Consider the following 10,940-nt stretch of genomic DNA (forward strand, 5'->3'; position numbering starts at 1 on the left):
AACCACTAATAATCTTTGGTTTCTACGTATTTAAAAGCAAAGAAAGCTTAAACAAAAAAACTTAACACATACTAAATACATTCCTTGGTGATGTCAAGTGAAGTAAAAATTGTCATATGCTCTGAAGCCTCAGCATTCCTCCTTATCATCTCTACCCTGGAGTCACAGCCTTTTTTCTCCCTTGGTCTCCTACTGTCACTGTTAGCAGCTTACCTTTTCTCTTTTTTTTACCCCTTTCCCCTCCACTTTCCAGGAGTATTCCCTTTCAACTTTCACCTTTTGATTACACTCTGTTTTCTTTGGCTCCTTTTCACTCAGAGGCTCATCCTTGCCTTCTCTTCGAGAGTAGAATGTTCTGATCTCTTCCAGTCTCCCCACTGGCAGGAACATCTAAATGATAACATAAGCATGTGAACTAAACAGCACAAAAGGAACATGGAATCTATCCTGCTGCCTCTGTCATTTAAAAAACTTGCTACCCCCATAGTCTCCACCCACCAATTCCTGTTTTCCTGGGCATATTTGTGCCTCAAAAGTTATGCCTGTGCCTTTAGCTCTAACTTCTAATGCAGGAGTACTGTATTCCTGCATCAAACTGAAAGATACCTGAGAAAGAATAAGGTATAATCAGGGAAATAACTGAGAAGATGTGAAAGGAAACTAGTTTTGTGTTGAGGGTATGATGGGACATACAATATCTTTCACAATCCTCAATGATTCTAAGATACTTAACTCTCATAGGCCCCAATGCTTTCTTAGCGCAGCGGGCAGCGCGTCAGTCTCATAATCTGAAGGTCCTGAGTTCGAGCCTCAGAGAGGGCACTCTATTTTCTTGCTCTACAAGTTTGTGTCCCGTGTATTTCTTTCCTGGTACTTCTGCAGATGATAATCACAATTCCCTTCGGAGATAAAATATTCCGAGCATTTGGAGATAGCTGTACTTACTTACAGTTTGGTTGGAGTCCCTTCTTGCCTAAAATATCAAAAAAGCGGAAGTGTCAGGGCTAAAACGTTCCCGGGGTAATGATCTCTGTGTCCCCCTTTGACCTGAGTTCCCCGCTACACAGACTGTGTTTCCTGGGAAGTTCAGGAGATGCTCCACCGTCAGTTCCGGTCTGGCTCTACCAAGGCGGTGGCCCTGGAGCTCTCAGAGACCGCAGAATTCTGCAAAACCACAAAACTTTTATTCCCCAAATAACCAGTTATCCAAAATATCCTACAGCGCCTGAATTAGCCGAATTTGTACCTGGCTGGCTTAAAATTCTCCAGCTTTGCTCCTCTGTTCTCCCTCCGTCTGTAACAGCGACTTCTCATTGACTACCTCAAAGCTTCAGGCTTGAATGCAGATAAAGAAAACGTTTTTTTTTTTTTTTTAATCTTCCTGTTTTTAATTTTATGAATTACAACATTGGTCATCTTTGAAATGTAGTAAACTTGATCGTTTTGTGTTTTTTCTCCAGTATAGCTCCACATATGACAGGACTGGCAATGTCTTGACCCACACTCGTACTTAATCCATGAAGGAAAACCAGGGAAGAGAGAAGGGAAGGGAACCCCAGGCAGGGAGCAATGCGCAAAGAGGAAGAAGGTCTTCCCCTTCACTTCCCTTCCAAAACTCTCCCATTCTTGCTTGGTGCCTACTTCTCTGCACCCAGGGGAACAGCTAGATAAAATACACAATTAGCATTTCAATAAACTGTCCTACCACAGTTTTAAAATGAGGTACCTCAGCATCCACTAATTCATTTTTCTTGAAAGAGCAAAGGAGCAAAGACATTTGGGCTTAGTTCACCTTTTTTTATTTGCCTGATGACTGAAATTTTTCCCAGTAGACCAAGCCCATATTTTTTTTTTCTAATTAATGAATTACCATACTTACCTTTATTGTTTATCCTTTCTGCTTCCTTCAGTATTTCTTTTTTCTTCATCTGTTGAATACACAGCTTATTAAATCATTTGTACTTCAAAAGTATTTAAGAGTAGAATCTAAAATCTAACAGGTATTAGGAATAATGTTATAAAATTTGTCACTACATCATTTTTTAAGTAGTCTGATAACTTACTTTAATGATTTTTCTAATGTATGCATTAAGAATTAATATTTTATTGAGATACAATTTAGTTTTTAAGTTTCTTCTTAATAAAATTTTCTATTTTCATCTTGTTTGTATTTTACAAATTACTATGTAATATATACATGTATGTGTATAATTTTGTAAAAAGGAATAGAATTTACCACCTTTTATTTTTCATTATTAATTTTTAATATCTAGTTTTGTAGTATTGAATAAAAGTTCAATGTTAATTATTAGTTGTAAAGACTGATTATATTTAAAAACAATATATTATTGAGATTCAAGATACTGAATATAACTTGATTGGTTTATTAATGTCATATTCAAATTATGTTTTCTAATATGTTTAAATGGACTGGTGTGAAGTGTGAGAGATGGAACACTGTGAAATTATTTTAATTGTAATCCATATCCTTAGTCTTCATTTACTGTTGGGAGAACAAAACACACTTGTCAATTTGCCATGTAGCGTGAGGAAAATGGATTTGTGCTGGAATTGATGAGTTATCCAACCTGCCTGTAATCTTTAAAAGTGTATTAGAATCCTTTAGTTCCCTCTTTTTCCTCCCTTAGCCCTAAGATTAAATTGAGAAAATAACATAATATAATTTAGCTTTTCCTTATCAAACTAGTCACTCTTGAATTCATATCTGTCTCATTACATCAGGGTATCTTTCTTTCAGAATCCTTCTTTCCCCAGATACTCTGATGTAACTCTAGGCACTGAGGATACACTAAGAGAACAAGAAAGGACAAGGCTCAGGAAGCATACATTCTAGGGAGGAGGTAGACAAGACAGCAGTAATATAGTGATACTCTTCAATACAGATACATTTGGAGTAGAAGATGAAGTCACAGATGGTATCGATTTAGTCAGAGTGGTCAGAAGAACGCTTTCTGAAAAAGTGACATTTGTGTTGAAACCTGAGTGATCGACAGGGAATCCGCAGTGCCAACTCTGGAGCAAGAGTGTATAAGTTCTCATTGAAGTCTAGCCTTTCTTTGGGGACAATCATAGCTCTCTTGTTTCCCAGACTGTTGTGTGCTGTGGAGTCAATTTTGACTCATAGCAACCCCTTCTGACAGAATAGAACTGCCCCATTGGGTTTCACAATCTGTAATCTTTAAATGGGCAGATTGCCAGGTCTTTCTCCTATAGCCTAGTGAAAAAGAAAAAAACTTTTTTTCAGGAAAATTGATGAAAATGTTCAGGACAGTTCAGTGCAAAAGAAATTACCTTGCCTTGCTCTACTTCCTTGAACTTACTGCAGCCTTCCTGGGGTCCTCTCCCTACCACTCTTTCCCTGATTTCCTTGGTCCTTGTCCTGTTTTCAGCCGGAGGAAAACCTGGAGAATCTGGGCATGGATCCCACTACCTCTTGCATGCTAAGCAAGTTCTCTATCATTTGAGCTAATTCTTCTCATCTACTTCTGCTTTCAAGATTTTGGCTCATTTCCAATTCAGGTCAACAAATGTCATGCCCTCTTGTCATCAAGATGTAAGCCAGAATCCAAAAACAATACCTGCTTAACATCTCAGAGACTGCCTTGGGCAAGAATGAGGGAGAAAACACTGATTTGAGAGGAGGAGGGAGGGGATAAGGAAGATCTGGAGAAGGTAGCTGTGGGAAATTTCTTGGCTCCATCACAACGCATACTTCCAGATTTCATGGAAGAGAAGAGAGGAAGTCCTATCTAGGAGAGGCCACTATGATAACTGCCAGGTTAATTAGTACAAGTATCCCAGAATGATTTGTGGCTCTTGTGTTTAAAAAGAGTTATTATTATCAACTGACTGTTGAGGAAGTGACATCTAGGAGATGGTTTGGAGTCTGTGTTTCCAGGCTCCACTTTCACTTGCCATTTTCCAGCGTGACTGAACCAAAAGAAAAACCAAAACCACTGCTGTGGAGTGGATTCGGACTTACAGCAAGTAAAAGGACGGAGCTAAGGTGCCTCATAGGGTTTCCAAGGCTGTAAATCTTTATGGACACAGACGGTCACAGCTTTCTACCATGGAGCAGCTGTTAGGTTGGTTAGCAGCTGAGCTCTTCAAGCACTGCACCACCAGGGCTTCCCCAGTGTGACTAGCTATGTATAAGGAGAAAACCATGTTCACTGGTAACTTGTACATTTATACGTAAATCACGATAAGCACTTATGTTTAAAATTCCAATTAAATATTCCATCTGTTTGACATGAAAGGGAATTTTGTTTTCCAGTTGCTGAAAAATAATTGTAAGAAAGAAATCAATGTTCAGCTTTAATTGTTGATACTACAAGACCTATTTGGAAACAGGTGGGGACTACATGGTGTTCGGAGCGTTGTTGAGTCTACTGGTTCCTCTTCCTCCCTTTCCCCTTCCAACAACAATGTAAATCCCTTGCTCTCCACATTTTCCCTGAGCCATCCCATCATGAAAAAACCTTCAGCTCCTCCAGGCCAGCAGCACTGGGTTTTCCCCTGATGTCTGGAGTCTGCACATACCTCTCTCGGCTCAGTCATTTCAGAGTATTGTGATAGATTTTCTTTCTGACCTTTATCCACACAGGAATCTCATTTGCACAGTGTGCTCATAGTATACATGGAGGCCTCGTCAATTAAACCCCATTTTTATTGAATGAATAAATAAGTTATTTAGATGTCTTGATTGACAGAGTGTTCAAACAAAACTTTGAGACAGAAACTTGATCCAGGGCCTGATAGATCTGGAAGACCTCCTCTGTCCAAGGGTTGGCATTGTGAGAAGATATGAGTACATTATGTTTACTGTGAATGCCAAGGGGATATTTTAACATCTGGTCTTTGTGGAATCATAGGCTTATTGATGAGACTAGAGCTCCCTCTGGTTACAGTTCAGCCTCTATCTCCCTTAAATCCTTGTGCCCCAGCAGGCACTATTTGATTTTCCCTTGCAGAGGGGTTGAGGTATGGGTAGCTGGGAAGTGAATCCTGGGTTCCTGTTTCTGTGGCTTGAGTCCCTTTACTCCAGAACCTGTAGGCATTTGGTGGAGTACTTGAAATTTCACTCCCTTGCCTCCAGGCCCTTAAATCCCATGTAAACTAATGCAGGCTGCCTGCCTGGGATTCCCCTTTCCCCTCCACATTGCATCTCCAATCTAATCCTAATCCCCACTCTCAAACTTGTGCAGATGGGTGAGAAGTGTTACCAAGATTAGGAACCACTTTAACTTTGAAAGCCTCTTTTATCACAGTTTCTGTAGTCCTTTGCATATTTAGTTTCTGGCCCTGGACATCCAAATTTTCTTTGTAGATGAAGACCCCTGTAGAGAGTCCAGAGAGCTTGGTCAAAAATTGGGAATAAAAAATATAATGAATTCACATTTGTCTTTTTTCTTTGGAAAAATAGAAAAGTTCGGAGATGACTGAGACAGATATTTAATTTTAAAATTTTGCATATTTTGAATAGGTAGTAGAATCCCATAATTGAATGTTAGAACTTTTCCAAAGGGTAATAGTGAAAAATTGCCCTCCCAGCTTGTGTTCCCTGGCATTCAATCCTCTGTCCCAGATACAAGCAATGTTATCAAATGCTTACTTGTCTTTCCAAAGACTATTTAAAGAATGGACAAGAAATGATCTATGTACCTAAGTGTATATTTGGGTAAATGGCTCCTTTCTCGGTGCCTGGTGGTACAGTGCTTAAGACCTCGACTGCTAGTGAAGAGGTCAGCAGTTCAAATCCACCAGCAACTCCTCGAAACCCTAAGGGACAGTTCAACGCTGTCCTAAAGGGTGACTATGAGTCAGAATAGACTCAGTGGCAATGGATTTTTTTTTTTCCATCCTTGGCGGAGCCCTAGTAATGCAGTGGTGAATGCAGTTCCATTCCATCAGTGGCTCCTTGGAAACCCTGGAAACCTCTATTCTGCCGTATAAGGTTTCTACGAGTTGGAATTGACCAAACAGTAATAATTTTGTTTTTGAGGTTTGGCTCCTTGCTATACACTCTTTGGAAAACTTACTTTTAACAATAGACCTTTGATCTCTCTCTCTTTTTTTAATCTTGTGCCTCCCTTCCCCTTTTAAGTTAAAGTTTCCATCATATGGATCTGCCATAACATATTAAACAGTCCTCCTATAGATGGGTCTCTAGGGAGTTTTCAGTCCCTTGGTGTAACCACCATTGCTGCAATGATTATCTTCATACATACTTTTTTCTGGCATATGTCCAAGAGTACTGTAGGAAGAAGAATCGCTGGGTCAAGGAATATGCACATCTGTAACTTTGAAGTGTAAGCTCATATGTCAGGAGGAGAGTTCTGGCATTATCCTAATGGACCTGGCAAAGATGCTGAATAGATACACAGAGTACTGGCAGTGGAGTTAGATGTATTCATCCCTCCATCCCTTCAGTACACATTTATTAAGGGTCCACCGGAAGTGTTAGGCTTTGGGGCACTATATTATATATTAGTCTTGAGGATTCAGTCACCAGCAAGAGAGTGTTGCATTTCTGTATGCGGCGATAAAAAATAAAAATAAGATAATAAACCAGATGATTTCAAGCAATGATGGAAGTAAAACACTTGATGTGATTCAGGGAAAGCCTTTCTGAGAAGATGAATTTAAAGTGAGCCCAATTAATGCAAAAGTCAGGTACCTGAGGACTGCTGAGACTTCCAAGCAGAAGGAATAGCTATGCAAAGGCCCAGATGCAAAATCAGCTGGGGTTACTGAAGAGGAAAATAAAAAGAAGCTAGTGTTTCTAGTTCAGACAGAGAAGTTCAATGAAGAGGATTTAGTGAAACACTGAACGCCCATGCTGATAAGGGATATGAAAGTCCTTGGGTCTCTGTCTTGGGCAATTTCATGGATGATGGTGCTTTTCTCTAAACTGGAACTTCTTTAACTAAAGCAGTTTGGAGAGAGAAACTATTGGGTTCTCTTCATGTCGTACTAGTCCTAAAATACTCATGGGATGTGTAAGTGGAGATACAAGCAAGGGAGTCATCGATGAAGAGTGGACCTCAACCGACTTGACCCTCCAGAATACCGATAGGAGTTGTAGTTGAAGGCAGGAATAATAAACTCTATAGGGATTCACTGCTTAATATGGTTAACAACTAGTGACATCTGGCTATAAAACCAAAAAACCAAACACATTGCCATGGAGTCAATTCTGACTCATAGTGACCGTATACAACAGGGTAGAACTGCACCATAGAGTATGCAAGGAGTGGCTGGGGGATTTAAACTGCTGGCCTTTTGGTTAGCAGCCTTAGCACTTAACCACTAAGCCACCAGGGTTTCCACATATATCTATAGAGTATTTGAAATGTGGCTAGCCTATAATGAGAGTCTGCAAGTGTAAAATACATATTGTATTTCAAAACTTGGTATCAGAAAAAAATTTGAAAATACTTCTTTAATAATTTCATATGATGATTAAATAAAATATGATATTAAATTTCTTTTTTTTCTGTTTACCTTTTTTAATGTGTCTACTAGAACATTTAAAATTGTGTGTGATGCATACTGTATAGCTCTGAGAACATCCTTGCAGGAAAGGGGTCACAGTTAAACAGAAATATTTACATACAAGCCTGAATGGCTACAGATACCCCAAAGTTAGCTTAAGAAGAGAAGGTGGCCAAGGATAGAATCTCAGAGAACACTAGTTCTTAAGACAAAGGTAGAGAAAAAGTGGAGACGAAGGAGATTAACCAGTTCAAGAGCTAATTAAAACAAAACAAAACAAAAGCCCACGTTGCCAAGAGTGGATTCCGACTCATAGCAAGCCTATAGGATAGATTAGAGTTTCCCCATAAGGTTTCCAAGGAGCTGCTCATAGATAGGAATCGCAGACTTTCTGGTTGGCAGCCAAGCTCCTAACCACTGTGCAACCAGGGCTTCCAAAACTACTTGTTGTTACATAAATCCCGGGAAGAGATGATTCTCATGGGGTTGGGATGGGGCGAGGAATAATGGTCATATCTCAAAAGTAAGTAAAAAAAAGAAAAACTTCTCACAGCATTTTATAAATTTTAAGAGGTCACCCAGTGGCTTTGATGAGAGCAGTTTTAGTGAAATTTAAGTGGAGGTTTGAGTGACTAGAAGAGCCAAGCCAGGGGCAAAAGTGGAAAGTACAGGAGGCTAGAACTTGGGATAGTGGCCTCCGCGGGGAGTAGTAAAAATGAGGCAACAAGGCGTCCAAGTTTCCTAGGTGCGAAACTCCTAGGCTGTCAATGCAAAAAGCCGGACTAATTGCGAACAAAGTATATAAACCAATAGAGAGAAGCGGGTCAAAACTGGAGAATACGGGCGTCGATCCCGCCACCTCTCGCATGCAAAGCGAGCGCTCTACCACCTGAGCTAATTCCCCTACGCCTGGGTGTCGGCAAATACACCCCACCTCACCCGTTTTTCTGGTTACTTGGGGCTGCAGGGACCTCAGGCCACCAAGCCCCAGCCAGGACCGGATTGAAGACAGAACTTCGCAGTGGACGCTTGGGATAAAAACTCTATGAGTCAGGAGTGTGAGTAAAAGAGATTACTTGAACAGTTCCTCGGGTAAAACCTTGCTCCTCCCTCGCAACACTGTCTTTATCTCCTGAAGGTAAAGGCAGCACATTCCAGTTGTGGACCTCCCGCGCACCCCCAAAACTGCCTGGCCCATTGACACAGCTATCCCATCTAGAAATAGGAAAGCATGTTTAATCAATAAAAATATTCTCCTATGTTCTATATACGGGGTAATGCTGACAGGAATCAAGTGCTGCTGGAAAGAGGTTTGAGGGGCGGAAAGAAGGATGGATAGAGGGGCAAACACTGAGGGCCCCGGGATCTTCGGAATCTCCAGAACCCAGAGCATGCAGAGACCGAATGTCCCCATCAGCAAGGTGAGCTGTGCTCTGGCCACCTGAGCTGAATGCCAGGTGAGATGTGGTTAATACAGAACCTCACGCCCTTTCTTTGAAGGTGGCAAAACATTGCAATTTCAAAAACATTTTTAAACGTGGTTCACCGTGGAAATTAGAGGAAGATCTCGTTCCCAATTTATTTTGAGCACATTTCCGTCAGAACGAGCCCTTCAGGGAGATGACTAGGTGCATCAATTGTTACCTTCTTTATAAAAGCACATCTGACCACCCGAATTAATATGCCAGCCCTCACCTTCACACAAGATTGTTCCAAATCTCCCTGCCCTGTCTTTCTCCGTGATACCTGGTCAACTGTCAGAGAAGCTGATAGAAATGTTCTTCTGCTCCCTGCCCGTGCATTGTCAATGTGAATAAGGGCAAAAAGTGGGCACACCCAGCCTCTTCTGCTTGTGCCTCCTGACACAATTCCCAGGGTGTTCCTTTTACTTAGTCAACAAAAGCAAAAATTTTATTTTCCACCAAAATATTTTTTAACTTTGGATTGAAGTCTAAAAATGTGTATTTGGAAAAGTTCTTTTTGACCACTGTGTTCCTTTTTTTGTTTTGTATACAATGTTTAATTTCTTTTTCAAACCTAGCACAGAAGCACAGAACACAGTGGCACTGCCCTCGCTAAAGCCAGGTAAATCCGAATACTATTGGGTAACCACGGAATTAGGGGAGGGAACGGGAGCATATAACATTGTAGAGAACGCAGACTTTGATCCCCTTACCTCTCCCATGCTAAGCGGGTGCTCTACCACTTGAGCTAATTCCCCCTTGCTTTCTCCTCATTGAGTGCATTTTTATTTTGGAAATGCAAACACCTCTCCATGTCCTAACTTAGTTTTCAGGTAGTTTGAATTCTACAGAAATGTCACCATTACCAGGGCAGAGCAGGGCAGGACCCAGAGTAGAGCTTCCCAGAGAGAGCCGTAAAGGAGGAGCTCAGTGACAAACCTGTACTCAGAACCCGGAACATGGGGAAAAGGAAGACTGGGAAAGACATGTTTAAGAAAGCTCTAGCTCTGCTTCAATTTCACTCCCCCCACTTTGTCCTATAAGGTCGCTATGAGTGGGAATCAACTAGACTGCACTCAACTGCAACAACATTAGATGAGGAGAAGGAAGCATGTTCCTAATTAGCCCAGTTATCCCTAATGCTCTGCTACCTACATCACCTTTTAGTAACACCTTCTTCCCCAGCCCATCCCATAAATCTGGGAATAAGCCCCAAGTATCTTTCCATTTATTGTTCTTCAAATAACTAATGTTTTATCTAGTGTCTGTGCTACTAATAGATTTCTTCCTTAGGAGGGGTGAGAGCTGTTACACATTTCTTCCTTGAGTCTGGATCATAATTTTATCTATCAAATTTCTGATCATTAAATTTAGCATTCTTTTTTTTAGAAGTAATCAGATTGGGGAACTTACTCATATTAACAAGTTTTACAGTGTTTGGTATTACAATGCTTATATTTTAAAGTCAATGTTATTGAAACGTAATTTATACATAATAAAATGTATACATTTTAAGTCGATAGTTCAATGAGTTATGAGAAATGTATACATGCATGTAATCATGACCATAATTAAGACAGAGAACATTTCCATCATATCAGGGTGCCTCATCTCATTCTCTGAGCGTCCTCCCCCACACGCCTTCACCATGAAATCATGGAAATGATTTCTGTCAATACAGATGAGCTTTTTCTGTTCTAGAATTTCCTACAATTGTAATCATATAGTATGTAGTAGTCTCTGTTTTTTTTTTTTCTTTACTCTACATGTTTTGGAAATTCATCCATGTTTTTGTATGTATCAGTAAGTTTTTTTTTTTTTTGCTGATTGCTGTTGCATTGTATGGGAAAAAATTATACATTTCACTTTGTTATGATTAGAGATCCTATTCTCTATTACATCCATCATTTTACATTTATTAAGAAACCAGATGATCTATCTTAGTGAATATACTATTGT

The 10,940-nt window shown here is 40.2% G+C and overlaps 2 non-coding genes across 2 annotated transcripts; one reads left to right on the plus strand and one right to left on the minus strand.

Annotated features, from left to right (window-relative positions):
* Window positions 1-749: 749 nt before the first annotated feature.
* TRNAM-CAU (transfer RNA methionine (anticodon CAU)) lies at window positions 750-822 on the plus strand. The gene has a single exon. It is a non-coding gene; the product is annotated as a tRNA-Met (tRNA).
* Window positions 823-8,349: 7,527 nt separating this feature from the next.
* Window positions 8,350-8,422, minus strand: TRNAA-UGC (transfer RNA alanine (anticodon UGC)). The gene has a single exon. It is a non-coding gene; the product is annotated as a tRNA-Ala (tRNA).
* Window positions 8,423-10,940: the final 2,518 nt, after the last annotated feature.

The sequence above is a fragment of the Elephas maximus genome, chromosome 1, assembly GCF_024166365.1.
Source record: "Elephas maximus indicus isolate mEleMax1 chromosome 1, mEleMax1 primary haplotype, whole genome shotgun sequence".
NCBI classification, from domain to species: domain Eukaryota; kingdom Metazoa; phylum Chordata; class Mammalia; order Proboscidea; family Elephantidae; genus Elephas; species Elephas maximus.